The sequence below is a fragment of the Thunnus maccoyii genome, chromosome 16 (assembly GCF_910596095.1).
Source record: "Thunnus maccoyii chromosome 16, fThuMac1.1, whole genome shotgun sequence".
NCBI classification, from domain to species: Eukaryota; Metazoa; Chordata; class Actinopteri; order Scombriformes; family Scombridae; genus Thunnus; species Thunnus maccoyii.
Window position 1 is genome coordinate 12726336 of NC_056548.1, and position 15625 is coordinate 12741960.

Sequence of the window (15625 nt, forward strand, 5' to 3'; positions counted from 1 at the left end):
GGTGGCTTGTGAAATTTCCTTTCCTTGTTTGTCCGTAAAAAAAAAGAAATTATGTTTACAGTAAGTGTTTCTCATCAAAATGCATTGTGCGTATTGTTTGGGTTTCACAAGCGTGTTGGGAGCATTTGCTTCCTCATAAAACATTTGTAAAGTCAATTTTAAAAAAATATTGTAAATCTTGATTCCTTACTGTAACATTCATGTTTGCAACTTGCAGTCTTCTTCCTTGCCTTGGTTGGCGCATTGCTACACTTCTGTGTGCGTTACCACCACCACCATCAATTGTCATACAGTGGAATATACAATGGCCCTGAGATGCAAAATACAACCACATTTCAGAAAACCGCAATATTTCACAAAACAGAAATATGTGGGACAACAATTCTTGGTTGTGATTGGACAGCACCCAAGTCAATCCAGAGTTCAGTCAAGATTGGTAAGTGATTCTATATGGATGTGCTGATTGGTCATGAGTGTATAGCGGGGTACTGGAAGATAGCTATCATATGCCTGTTCACTGATTATATAGGTTTTGGTTCAGCCATGATCTGTCTTTATCCTGCCAGCCTTGATGTAGAGAGATAGCAAGACAACACGCATCAGAGAGAGAGAGGGAGAGAGAGGTTGGCATAACAGGGAGTGATGAAGAAAATGCAGCACAGACTGCACCAAGTTCAAGGTATTTACCCCCAAAATAGCCTATAATAGCCTACAAAGTTATATAATCATTGTTCGTCTTTTTTACTGAATGACATGGTTCCCTCGCGGTCCAACAATAAATGTTCTGGTCTGCAGACTGGGGTCTGGGAACCCCTGGTTTACTTCATCTTGTCTATGGCTGGGTTCTCATGATAGCTTTTTCAATGAAGACAAAAGCCCAATAGCACCCCACTATACATTCATGGCCAGTCAGTGCATCCATGGCAGTTTACAGTATAACTGACAAATCTCTATTGACTTGGGTTCTGTCCAATAACAAACAAGAACTGTTGTCCCTACCTTTTCCATTTTGTGAAATGTTGTTGTTTTCCAAAATGTTGTTGTGTTATGTGAAATGTTTTCTTTTGCACCTCAGGGCCACCGTAGAAATAGCGTGAAACTGGCATAGGAATGTGTATCGTGTCACCCAAATGCTTGCGTAACATGTCAAAAATGGGGAGCCACTCATAAAAAACATCCATAGCACTACTAGCTGTCAAAAACTCCACAGCGAATCTATCTCAAAGTACAGTACCACACGGTAAAAATATTCCATAGCCAGTAAAAGTCCTGCATTAAAAATCTTAAGTACATACATTATATTACCAGCAAAATGTTCTTTAAATAACAAAAGAAAAAGTACTCATTATTCAGAAAAACGACCCCTGTAAGTGTTATTAACGTATTACATAATGTAAATATTATTATTTGACGGGTATTGTACACATTATTTGATTAATATAATGTCTAAGCAGCATTTTAATGTTGCAACTGGTCAGGTGAAGCCAATTTTAATTGACTGACTATATATTGTTGGGTTTAATCTGTGTATAATATAAAATTTTATTAGTAACTGGTAACTGTAGTAAATAAAAATACAAGTAGCAGAGTAAAAAGTAGAACATTTCTCTCTTAAATATAGTGGAGTAAAGGTATAAAGTACCACAGAATGAAAATACTCAAGTAAAGTATAAGGGCCTCAAATTGTACTTCTCATTGTTATCCTTATTTTATTTCAAAAACTTGGTGTAATGGTAATAAGTGTGGTTAATTTCTTATTCGGTATTGATTGAAATATATGTTTACATGTTATCTATCTTTTCATTTGTAATATGTTAATTAATTTAGTTCTATTTGTGTTCATCTACTATTCTATCTCAATGCTTGTCCTTAAATAATTTATGTCACAGAAGGTCAGGCAACCTGCGCTGTTAAAATACTTTGTATATAATTAACAGCAAATGTTATTGTAATTAAAGGAAATCCACACACGGGGATTTTACCCTCCTTTCACCACAGAGGCTTATGTTCTCTTCTGGGACAGGAAATGTTCGAGGGATCAAACTTAGTTCACATGTTACAGGTGGTTAAGATATAGCTACAATTCAAATGATAGTCCTCTGGGGAAACAGTAGCCCTTTAGTATTTACAGTAACAATGGGTCTGGCAAACTGCCCATTTTACTGCCACATAGCCATGTGTGAGTGTTTACCAGAAGGGAGAAATTGGGCAACAAGAAAATCACAAACAAGCAGTGTGCAGAGGTATCTGGCAGAAAGTATTTAAGATCATTTTTGTAAAGGTTTAAAAAAGAAAATCCAGATCCCTACTGAAATAAATGATGTCAATTTTTCATGAACTTATCTGTACTCCCCGATGCTCCTTCCAGGACTGATATTGCACCATTATTCACCAACCTAAGTAGAAATAAATTGATGGATTATCATTTGAGTTTATTCAATGGCTCAAACCTTATGGAAGGAGAAAAGAACAGTCCTTGCCATTTAAGATAATGGTTAAAAATGTGTATGAGTGTTTAATGTCCCTGCAGTGTTTGCTCTGTAGGGGTCTCGCAGGGAGAGGAAGATGGCTGTTCTGGGTCACTGGGGTGGGGACGGCGAGAGCTTAGTCGATTAGCCAAACTCTTTTTAACCACATCAGGCCTGACTGGCAGGCAGGCAGGCTGGTAGGTTTGGGCACACTCAGGCTTTTTGTTGTCCTATTATTCCGCTCGATGATTGAGATAATAAGCAAGGCTTTCTCTCTTACCCTTTACCCCCCTACCCCCCTTTTAAATGTCCTGTTGTTCCACTCTGTCATTTCCCATTGCTATTTGCATTTTTCCTTCTCTCCTTTCTCAGACAAGGTCATTTATGGATTTGGAGCTGCTGTTTTTAGCTTTCTGTATCAATCCTTATCAGTCAACTTGTATACTTTTTGCTATTGATAGTTGTATAAGTCTCAGTCTTAAATTAAATTTCCTAAATTTATTATTTTTCAATTTCAGAATATCCTATAACCCCATGTTCAGCCTGTGACTCATATTACCTGGAACATCTAGGAATAGGAAGGGTTAGTCAGTTCACTGTAGTACCCTGTTTGGACTCCTTCCCAGTCAAAAACAAACAACAGTCAAACAAGCCAATACATGTCCGCAGAGACACATATGACACACTACCTCCATTGGTTAATCAGAGAGTGTTTTCCTGATATTGTAGTGACAGATGCACAGTGAAAAGTATACTGTAATTAAAATGTGTTTCTGTTTAAGCGTTTGTCTAAATCCATCCATCTTCTAATGCTTTGGTAAAGTCGTTTAGCCTCAGGTTGGCTCCGTGTGGATCTGGAGAGTGTACATTGTACCACACAACACACCAGCGCACAAAAAAATCCTCTTTACTGTAACAGCCAACATGCTATGCAATGCTAAGCTAATAACATTATAAAAGAGCTATTAAGTTAACCACATTTAAACAAACTGTGACATAGATCTTAAGTCCAGACTACATATGTTGAGGGATTTAAATACAAGGTACTTTTAGGTTAAGTGGTGCTGAGCTTGACCCCCCAACCCCTCCCGCATTACTCCCTGCAATGCCTGGTTCTCAGTTTGCTTTTGTATAAACCCAAATAAGGAGATTTAGAGAGATAAAAGTAAAGGACACTTAAATCTGCTAACACACTTATGGAATTGTGCAGTCTGGTACAGTCCAGTGTGTCAAGAGCTTCAACATGCTCAATTGCTCATTAGTCATTGCTCAAAGGTTAAAAGGGAGAATTTGACTTGGTTTTCTCCTTACAGTAATGGTAGCACAGTTTGAGGGCACTGTGTGTCAAACACGTTAGATTGGCTCATGTAGGTGCAGGTAGCAGGTCATAAAATATACTTTCTCTAACACCAAAAGCTGAATACTTTGTACTCATGCTTAGTGCTAAAAATAGTAATATTGTAGTTGCATTATACTCAGATCTTCTTCTTCCTGATGTGCGTATTCATCCAATGTGGTTGTGTGTGCATGTAAAAAGAAGGTGGATAAGATACAATTCCACTTCTTCAACTGTAAAATGATTACTGTGTGTAGTTTTGTTGGACCAGACATCCAACTTTGGAGCAGTTTTATAGTGTATGTCCTTTATTTTGAGAGGTGCCGCTACTTGGTTCTTTGCTTCTATTGACATCATACAGACAGGGCCACTATTTAATACAAATATTTCACATAAGCATAGGAATAATCAATTTAATTATATTCAGTAAACTTGATGAAAAGTGCAAATGATTATAAAATAATCATAGTTTGTATTTACAGTCATTATCACAAAAAACAGAAGCAAATACAAAGGGCATGTTGATGAATACATTTATCATGGCAGAAGCAAGCAGAAGATAAAGAAAGCCATGTTTTGTTGGAGAGGACAGAAAAATAGGAAGCACCAGGAGTTGTTTATGTTCTGAATATAAAGAAACTTTTTTTAAACATGTCTTATCAACATTATTCAATAAAAGTTACATTTTTGCTCATGGAAGTGGATTTTTATGGCCTTGAAATCTTGCTGTAGGTAATTATTTATTTTATTTCACATAAAAACTTCCTCCATAAATTCAGCAATTTCATTTTTACTTCACTTTTGGTTTTTAGACTCAGTTAGGGTTGAAAGGTCAGCTGAGGACAGGTGTTATAGAGGGAGTAAACCCAGGCCTACTAGATACAGATATCATCATGGTTGGAGGGGACCTCCACGTGACCCCAGCCTGCCATTAGGGACTACACAGATAGATGTCCTTATCTTTCCCTGCAGCTACCCCGCAGCTAACTGATAGAACTGGGAACTGTCAATCACTGCTGACATGTGATGTCTTACTCAGCCAGGAGATGGGACAGCACCAGACGAATCACTTCTAAATGACAAATCACTGTCACGGTGGTGGTTTATCACCGTTTTGTCTTGGTACTGAGATTTATCTATCACTGATTGAGGATAAATATATGTTTGGTTAGGAGTGATATTTGTGATTTTTGTTAGATTGCTGGGTTTAAAATTTCTCCACAAAAATGAACTTTAAAGGAAGAGTTAACTGACAGAAAACAAAGAAAAGAGATTAGGCTACTGTGTGATGCACTACAGGTTCAAAAAAAGCTGATTTTACAATCAGGTGTCATGAAAAAGAAGGAAGATTCACTTCAGTTAAGTGGTGATAATTAAGTGCTGATCTTTGGTCCTCTCTTCCCTCTGAAACTGACAGCCTGGGTGACCTCCTCTTTCTTTCCCTTTCTCATCCCAGCCACTTCCTTATATGGCAAGCTATAATGATACACGTTGTAAAGTCTGTGTAAGCACTACCTTCAGACACTTAAAGTGACCCTCAGGAGTGTAATGGGGCTATATTCCTCCTGGCATTGTGAAAAGGTGAAAAAAAAACAATTTATAACTCTTTGTACTGCCACTTAAAGAGTCCCATCACCAGTTTATTTGCGGTGAATGAGGAAGCTTGTAATTTTCAGTGTTTCTCAAGGAAAATAGTTATGTTTAAGAAGGTGAACAGCAGGTTCAGCTGCAGGTCCCGGGTTAGGGTTTTACGGCTCTTGACCACATGTTTGTGTGTTTATTTAGGGCAAGGATTAAAGCTCAGCCAAAAGAAGACATGTAATGACAAAATGGATACATGTGAAAGGTCAACATAGCTGCAGTGTAAATTGCAAATATTAAAGGATAAGTCTGGCTGTACACTGTATTTTTCTTACTGTTAACAAATCCCACAAAAACCAACAATGAATTGATCTGACTAACAAGTGTTGTCTGTGTAAACAAAGCCTGTTATAGCTTATTCCGCTGTGCCATAGAGCTCCATTGTTGTCCAAAAACTATTAAAAACACATCAATGAGTCACACTGTTGCACCAGCTGACATGTTCCTTTATTATTATAAACACTGTCACTGTAGTTTATTTTGAGCCGATCCCACAAACACCATCCTGCTGCCTTAAATACCCACTACAACACCAAATCTGAAACTGAAAATAGTTCCCCCAAAAATGCACTTTCTACCCTTCTTTGTGTAATGTTTGCTAAAAACAACAGTGACCAGCTGTTTTGAGAAATCATTGAGCCTTTTTTAAAACTAAAAAAAGATATATTTGTGACCCCTTTTTAAATACATCTTCAGTAGAAGGAAATGGGCGTGGGGCTGAGCGCCACAGACACAGTAGAAAAGTTGGACTCGGGGGGTTTGGTCTGGTTTGGTGGGATAACAATTATTTAAAATACAGTACCAGTCAAAAGTTTGGACACACCTCCCATTCACTTGAATGACTGGTACTGTTTAACTAGACTTATTCTTTAAGGAAATGCATTCATTTGCACTATCACACTGTGAAATATGCTAAATATCTTCAAAGTTCACATCTGTGGAAAATACTTTAAAAGTCTGTTTGAAACAGTCCCACGATGTAGTCTTGACTAACAAGTAAGTTTGGAGCGGAAAAAAATGGATCAATGGATTCAGCTTAATCACTCTGTTGCCTCTGCTTAGTTTCTGTACAGTCCTTGACTCAGACATGAGTCAACCCCAATAGGCTTTTAGTTTGCCTGTTAACTCTTAAAACTGCAAGTAGTAGTGTTTTATACATGGCCATTTTTACACTCAAAGGCTTCCTCATCTCCAAAGCAGGTTTAATTCTTGATAAAGCCATCATTCACTCCTGTGCTCATAAAGCTTACATTGGAAGTAAGAAACCCAGCAGCTGTTGGTATTAGCGGGCCTGGGAAATTACATCTTCTCTGTTCAAAGTGGACTGTTAATCGGCCCCAGTATAAGACTATGGACCACAAGTGAAGTAAAAGCCTTTGAGAGCCTAGTCCACATGTTCGTCTGCAAGAGAGAAAAGAGAGCTGAGAATACGAGTAACTCGGAAAGAGAAAAGCTCCTCGCTTTCAGCCGAGGTTCCCAAGTATTTATATGAAAGATATTTATTCAATTTCTGAACTCTGGGGACGGCGGATGATAATCCGTTAAATGTCTGCACATACCTTCCCTGCTACTGGCACCTTATTAAAATATGTAGATTAATTTGCGACTGGTTCTGCATGTGATTAGAGTGGGTGGATTGGGTGCTCGAGATTCTGCTCATATTTGTAATCTTCTAAATTTAACAGCGAGTGAGAGCTTGTCAATTAAATAGGATGAAATGATGGGGAAGAGTAAAATTCATCTTCATCTCCTTGTTTTATGCTCGAGCGGCCACAGAGTTATCATTTACGGGGCTTCGGATAATTGGCAACAGTTTTGTTGAGCACCTCAGATTCGCGATGAATTTGTATTCTTCAACCAGACAGCAGCTCAATACACTTTGGCGAAGTGCAGCCAGGCTTTGTCAATTATACAGTGTGTCACAGGGAAAAAATATCATGTCACTCCAGATGAGAGAAAGGCATTAAGAGCAGACTGAGGTAAAATAAGATCTTATGAAATTTAATGGTATTAATGTCATTTTGTTTGAAGGTGATTGATTTGCACTTTTCATTCTTTACGTGTCAGGCTTTCTTCCTATTAATTTGACTCTCAACAGAAACTTGATTTCAAATATAGGATGCTTATGTGACAGGCCAGCAAGACCAGTTAAAACTGTCTAAATGCTATACTGTACATATTGTTCCACTCTTTAGTACGGCATCATTAGTGAGAGTGAAATCAAAATACTGACAAAGTTGAACATGGCAGTGAAATGTAAGTGATACAAGACACTGCAGACAGTTTAAACAACAGTTTTTTTTTCTTATCTTGTTCTTTATACTATATTTCCATATTGACAAGATCAGAATGACCATTTCCCTTTCCTGTCACCATCAATTTCAATGTAAAGACAATTTCTATTTCCATTTAAAGGTCCAGTGTAAAGAATTTAGTGTCATCTAGTGGAACAGACTTAGCAGAACTGGAATATAATATTCATAAGTATGTTTTAATTAGTGTATAAGGTAAAAAAAAATAAGCATCATTGTGTTTTCGTTACCCTAGAATGAGCCTTTATATCTACATAGAGGGCGGGTCCCCTTCCACGGAAGCCGCCATGTTTCTACAGTAGCCCAGAATGGACAAACCAAATATCAGCTCTAGAGAGGACCTTTCGCTTTCGCGTTTTTGGCGGGTTGCGTGGCCACTGCAGGTTCTCCTACATTCTTGAAAGGGGAGGGTGGGGGAGGGGTATTTCAGTTGGTTGCAATCTGCAACTTCACCGCTAGATGCCACTAAATCTTACTCACTGGTCCTTTAAGAAGCTCATTTTTATTGAAGGAGCACACCAAAGTACAATCAAGCTTGGTTGAATAGCTGCCATGTCTCTGTCCAGGTATCCGGTGCCTGCCCTCCATTAACAATAATGTAAGACCTTTGTTTCCCTCTATAGTCCACATTGGCAGCTGGTCTGTCTTTGTCAACCTTTGACTGAATTGAATGAGACAGAACAATGATCTGACAATGAGGTTCCCACACAGAAACCTCTTTGTCATCAAACACAATAACACGATTTGGGCTAATTAAATCTAAGTTAATCGGCAGTGATTGAGCCCCACATTTGACTCAAATCAAATTAGCTGTGCCTTCAGACAATACCAGCGCTCCATGCCTGTGGTATGGAGAGGTCACACAGGTCCCTGGAACAGGTTTGGATTGATCTGTCCAGAGGAAATCATCTCCTGTTCAAGCCACAATCAATATGGCACACAGTACATCACAACAGCAACCTACACGACATTCTACCAGTGGTATTCCTGCTGAATTGTATTGATTCTTTGTCTTTTTTCTGTATTATTTCACATCATATTTCTAACTTTATCCAGGTAACACGTAACCATCGCACTCAGTTGCACTTTGCAAAGTTTTCAGGGAAAGATAAAGTCAACCTGTTGTGCCCTTTGACAGATATAGCCATGGGGCTCTCCTTCTCTTTGACCAGACCTCAGTAAAGACCCCAGGGCTCAGGAAAGAGAGGTGAAACACACACACGCACACACACATACAGAGCTGTCTTGACAGTGTCTGCTTTCACCTCCCCTCAGCACTTTTCCACCCCTCCGGCAGGATTTTGCAATTCCACTTTTCACCCACTTTGACGGTCAAAAGTTTTAGCTCAAAACTAAAACTCTTTCTGCTGCATCATTTTGCAGGGTGTGATAAAAAAAAATGTATTCAGGTGCAGTAGATAGATGGTCCTCTCTTTGCTGCAGCAGAGCCTGCAGCAGAGTTGAGCTGCACTTGGTATGTAGGCAGATTGGCCTGGACAGGAAAGCTAGTCTGGTGCTGAGTGGCCAACCAGACAGCGAGACAGGATTAGAGGCCGCTCCTGACATTTGGCACAACACCCAACTGGGGGCAGAGTTAATTTAACGGTGAGGGGTCAGGGGGTCATGGGCCTGACCCAACCGCTGCGAGCAAGCTGAGAGGGATATAAGACATGCTTGACCGCCACCATTCTGTTACAAAAACAAAAATAAAGTATAAGAAATGTTCTCTCATATAACTCACAAATAAATAACATTCTATCACGCATTCACCGCAGGCAACAAAATATCTGAAAATGCAACTTTCAGATATGCAGCAGATGAGTCAAGTTCATAATTTCTGTATATGTGTGAAAATGGTGCGTATTTTAGTGCAGAGTTTGCATGTGTGCTTTTGCACATACGTGTCTGTGTATAAGTGTGTCTCACAGTTGGGTGTGTGATGGGTTCAGAGCGGGAGCGGCAGGGCCTCCTTGGTCCTTCAGTCCTTCAGTCAGTCACTTCCTCTTGCTTGACTGCTTTGCTCAGCCAGCCTGAAAGCTCCTCCGTTGTCAGGTTGGAGTGTGCTAATTAGGCCCCAGTTTAATTTTCCAGGATGCTCTACTGCCCTTTAAATGGCCATTTCAAATTCAAAGTGATGGTAATTGTACCATGGCATGCTGATCTTGTAATCACCCTGGGATTTTTTTTTTTGCTTGGGATTTTTTTCTATTTTCTCATTCTCTCTCTGTTTGTTTCATCTTGTTTTTTTTTTTTCCTGGACCTTTGTTGCTTTCTATAGAGATCTCAACTGGGATGCACAAACAGTGCTCCGTTTGCTTGCATGCTCTGCAGACTTTGGGTCAGAGCAACTACGACTAAACAGTGGATCTAAATTAAATGTCAATTAAATGTCTTACGTTGAAAAGTGGGGATTATGTTAAAACCAAGCCGGTCACATCCCGAGAAAGAAAAAAAAGAGCAATGGGCGCTATGTTATTCACACAGTGAATGTAACTTCCACTGGGTCACATGCTAACCTGCTACAAAGAAAGCAATAACAGACTTTTAATGACACATTCAGCAGGGTGGGAGTGTGCACAAACTAAGAGAAAAGACAGAATATGGACAAATTACATTACTCGGTAAATGTATTCAGGGTGATTAACCTCATGTTACATTTTTTCATTTGGCTTATATCCCAGTCCAAGTCTCCCAGATTAAACTGCTTGATGAGGAGACCAGCTGGAGTTATGAGAACACTGGGGAAAAAAGAGCAATTTTGATAGCCTCCTGGAAGAGTAATTGGGGTTAATGAGTAGTACTGTATTAGAGGAAATTATTACATTTGGTCAAGCTATGAAAAATCGCAGTAGCAGACATCATACGAGAAAAATCCAAGGCGACTGCTTAATGTTACTAGATTTGAAAAATGCACTCACATGCATTAGCCCCTATAGAAAATGCTTTTTGCTTTACTAATGAGACTGTGTTTGCCATTGAAATCACCTCAACTTTTCATTGAGGACCTTTTGGAGCCAAGCAGAATTCCTGTTGTCTCTTTTTGTTGTTTTTGAAAAATCTCATGCACATGAATTTTAATCACCATTTCCTTTAGCAAATATAAAACTTTTAAGAACATAAGCAATTTCCCTTCCAGAATTTTAATTGATTCCAGCGGGTGCATTTCCTTTTGTTAAAAGTGGAAATACCCTTGCTGTTTGATGCTATTTACTCTTGTCCTGGGCTAGCTTTGCTTTGTCAGGTGAGGTTTTATTTCTTCTTGAAAGGGATTCCTTGAAGTGACTCGGGTGTCAGGTTTGTGACGCTTCCTCTTTTCAATTGTCTTTGCACTCTGAGGAGATGTGAGGACAGGCGGCTCCTCAGCCGTCACAATATTGATACTGTACGATGGCTGTCGAGGCACAAGCCCCTGCTTCTAATCTGCCCTGACAGACCGTGCAGCACATGAATGATAGCAGGTGTGACATCACAAATAAGAGAGAAATCAAATGAAGTGAATAAAGAGAAAACAGGATAAAAACGAGGAAAAAGTTTCTGGCAAGTTTTTTCTTCGCTTTAATTTATTCTTTCATAGCAATGATGGGTAGATGGGAAAGAGATGGAAGTCTGTTGTCAGATTCTGTATACACTCTTGTTTTTTTATTTCTTTTCTCTGATCCAACATCCATTATCCTTTTCTCCTTCTGTTCTGAGTTGGAAGAGATGGTTAATGGGACGGTGGCCCGGGCCATTCATTGTAGCGGTGTCAGCAGTGGATTTATTTTCTCTTTAGTGTGCAGAGGGAGACGCAGGACAGGATGGTTAAGACTGTAGAACAAAGGCAGACAATAGACTTCTTCAAAGACACCTTGAAGACACTGATTCATCAGTCAGACAAGGAGCCTGTGGGCAGGTGTCTGGCCACAATGGGTCACTCACAGATATAGACACATGTGCAGGCACATACACACACAAGCACACAACAACAAAAGGCGCAGAGAGAAAACACACATGCCAGCTAAATCAACTCCTTGCTTTCATTGTGATCCTGTAAGATAGATGGGTCCGGGATGGCACCTTTGTCCCAGAATGCAATAGGCCCAGCAGCAGGAGGCTCTTTGTTAAGTTGCGGATCCCGGTTACAACACAGCCAATACCTTCACTGTCTTCAGGCGGACACAAGTGATTAAAAATAGTGAATGCCAGCCGGATGCATCATGACAGATTTAGAGCTGCTACGATTAGATGATCAAATTAATCGCCAACTATTTTGATATTTGATTAATAGTTTTGAGTCTCCTTTTTTGAAAAAAAAAAAAAAAAAACAGTCAAATTTTTTTTGTTCCAGCTTCTAAAATGTGAATTTTTCTTGGTTTCTTTAGTCTTCATAACAGTAAACTGATTAACTTTGGGATGTGGACTGTTGGTCAGGACAAAACAAGACAATTTAGGTTGTGTCATCATTTTACAACATTTTATAGACCCAATGACTAATCAATTAATCAAGAAAATAATCAACAGATTAATTGATAATGCAAATAATTGTTAGTTGCAGCCCAAGACAGATTTTAATTTTAATTTTCTCAATTCTTCAGTTTATCATTTTCTCCATGACAACAAATAGTCATGATATAGAAAATTGTGTATTATCCTAAAACCCAAAGAGATGTCTTTGCTCGTTTTGTGGGACCAGGAGTCCAAAACCCAAAGATACAGGCCTAAAGTTTATAATGATACAAAAGAAAGAAAAGCAGCAAATCATGACATTTGGGAAGCTGGAACCAGACCATGTTTGGCATTTTTGCTTGAGTACTCGTATGATTGAATTTCCTTTTGCAATGGTTTCATGTTATGTTTACAGGAAAATAGATTAATATCATGAAATGTGATTTTTAGTCTGCTTTAAGAGGCCAGACCTGTACAGGAAAAAAATCATAAACTTCTGCAATAAATGACAGATTTCTCTCTGTTGTTGGAAATTGTGAAGGCTTAAAATGATATGTGTTTGTACGTCTGAACAGGTGGGTAAATACAGAGCAGGTTCCGTATCCAAGTGCTGTCAAGAGTTTGATATGACAATAAGAGGTTTGCTTGGTCATATTCTGTGTGTCCAAGGCCGTTGTGGGGCTATGTAGAACTGGTTGTGAGTGACAAGGTGAGAATGGGGAGTAAATATCCGATCGGGCGCCGTTTCAATTTCAACCCGCTAAGAACAGGATGCTGGTTCTATTTTCAAAAGAGGTTTTACTGGACAGCTATAGGTCACTTTTATTTTTTTGAAGGCTCATTTTTTATAAATCTATAAAAACGTATCTGTATTCATAGTTTTCACAAAAAGTCGGGAAAAGTGAAAACGTGTTGTGAAGTGTGAGGTATATGTCATTATATGTTATATATTTTTCCTTATTTATTTGAATTGCAGTACAGTTACAAACTAATTGTTTACGTTGGCAGCTGCAATAAAGACACACAGTATAAACTATATAGATTCAGGAATAGTACTGAACCCTCTCCTGAGAAAATTCTGTTGTTTTTCTCTAACTTTTTTGTCTCGTTGCCAATGTAAGTCTTCCCCCCCCTCCCCCGTCCCACAGGAAAGACTCTTGAAATTGTTCATTTACCGAGAGGAAGAAGTTGAAGGCCAGGACATTCTTTTTTTTCTGTCAGATTTGTAAAGATTATTCCCATCATGATCCTATTAGCCACAGGGAGAATGTGACTACTTAAGATGGATTTATGGAAAAATTGTTATCCCCAAAAAAACATTGGTCGGTGGATGAATCCAACTCCCCCCACAGAACTCATTCCCTCTGCAAATTCAATTCAAGAGGCTACATTTGTGTTCTCAAGGCCAACAAGTCTGAAAGTCATAATCCCAGACCACAAGTACCACTTCACGTTCCCAGCAGGCTTCTTTCCAGGAACTTTGAGATTGCTGAGGCGGAGCTGATTTGGCAAGGGATTAATCTGCCCAAGCACCTGCAGTCTCTGTAACCAGCCATTGCCTGGCCCATACAGACCCCACAACAGCGGGTTACAAGAGGTAAAGAAGTAAAACTACAGAAATCTGGAAAAATGTATTTAATTTTTTTTATTGTTCATTGATTTTTATAATGTTTTTGTATGTTTGGTTTTATGGAAATATTTTAAACTTTCTGGGTACTAAATATCAAAGTCTAATCCCCAACTCCTTGAACTCAAAGTTCATTCTTGGTTTGTTAATGAAAAGATTCATTCTCATGCACTCATCCTAATGAATGAGGCTTACCTTCCCCTGCCCTTCCATAGTTTATTTTCTTCAGGTCAGAACCCCAGCTCAGAGCCCCCATGGCTGGCGCCATATGTGAGCGAAGCAGGGGGTGGTGCAGTGGAAGCCTGCTGGTCATGCCACTGAGCTCAGGTAGGTTCCCCGAGCCGGATCCCCCCCACCCGGGCACCCAGGGGAGAGGAGGTGTTAAAATCTGAAGGGCCTTTGCCTGGTCCCCCTGAGCATGCAACCATCTGCTCCCCGCCCCCGCCCAGCTGGCCACCTTTGATCCCACCGAATTTGAGCTAAAACGAGGATGATGACTGAGGTCTTCCAGTTTGTTCTGGAGAAGCGTGGGGGAGGAGGGAAGGGAGAGGAAGAGCAGGGGTTCACGGACTTGCTGATATGTGGATATCTGGATTAAAATGATGGAGAGAAACTTGGTGATGACATGGCTATGAATCCCATTTTAGAGAAAATGCATTCTCTTTCACGGATGTGTTTCCACTTTAAATTACATATTGTGTATATGCATGCCGATGTGTCTGGCAGAACACATGCAATTTGTCCTCAGCTTGTCTGTGAAGGAGCATAAAGATTTTACAGCGTGGAGTCACACTGTGTTAGAGAGAAATACAAAAAGTCATATATCAGGCTGTCATTAACATAACATAGCTTGCTGTACAATGAGAAAATTACAGGTAGATTGTCCATTAATATATGAAAATATATGGAATCCTACCATTTATCTTCTCTAATGGCTAGGAACACACTGCAACCATGGCAATGTAATTGCAACATCTCATATCTCTAATTAAAACATGTCTCTCAAACAGATGTAAAATGTGACCCAGGGTCAATTAAAATTGATATCAAAATGATCAGAATTACTCTCTTCCACCAAAACATATGGATCTGAGCCAAATGGCTTATATTCCCCGTGATTAAAAGAGGATTTTGAACTGAATGACCAATTCAGTGATGAATCAGTGAGGGAGCACACAATCAGCATTTTGCTCCTGCGACCCAGGACCAAATTGATTCCACAGAAAATATCAAGTGAATAATTAAACGCATTGATTAAACAGTGAGATAATATTTAATTAAGGTGGCTCATTAAAATTCCTCATGCACCACCATTAATGGGTCATTAACACGATTAATTAATTAAGCACCCTCTAACTATCAAAAGGAATTCAACCTATAATGAGTACATGTTTTTGAAGAAGTTAATTAGGTAATCTGCGCTCCCAGAAAGTCTTGTGTACAGAATCTAATATGAACTACAATTACTGCTAAAACTTGCTGAAGTTCTTGTCACGGATGCAGCCTGAATAGTTGGACTTCCTAATCTGGGTAAAGAGATTGTGTATGTATTGTACATGTACAGTAAGGAGCTTAAAAAAAGCTTGGAAGAAGAGTTCCATGAACCAAGAAGTTTCATGGTGATATGAGATGAACATTTTAACTTTTTATGTTTGGGTTCTGTGTTTTTTTTTTTACACTAGATAATAAGACTACAAGTTGAAATATAAAAATTCAACTGTTAACTCTCCAACTGATTATACTTCAAGAAGTCTTCCTTGGGAACAAAATCTTATCAAATGGAAGTCTGTGGCACAACGCAGTTCTGTTTGGAAAT

General features: G+C 39.1%; 1 protein-coding gene across 19 annotated transcripts in view; it reads right to left on the reverse strand.

Annotated features, from left to right (window-relative positions):
• meis2a (Meis homeobox 2a) overlaps positions 1-15625 on the reverse strand; it is a 195429-nt gene that overhangs the window by 119176 nt on the left and 60628 nt on the right. The window contains exon 2 of one of the 19 annotated variants that reach the window (XM_042388084.1): positions 191-310. The exons of the other annotated variants lie outside the window; for them this stretch is intronic. The gene's annotated coding sequence lies outside the window, so the exon portion shown is untranslated. The remainder of the gene's footprint in view (positions 1-190; positions 311-15625) is intronic. 19 annotated transcript variants of the gene reach the window in all.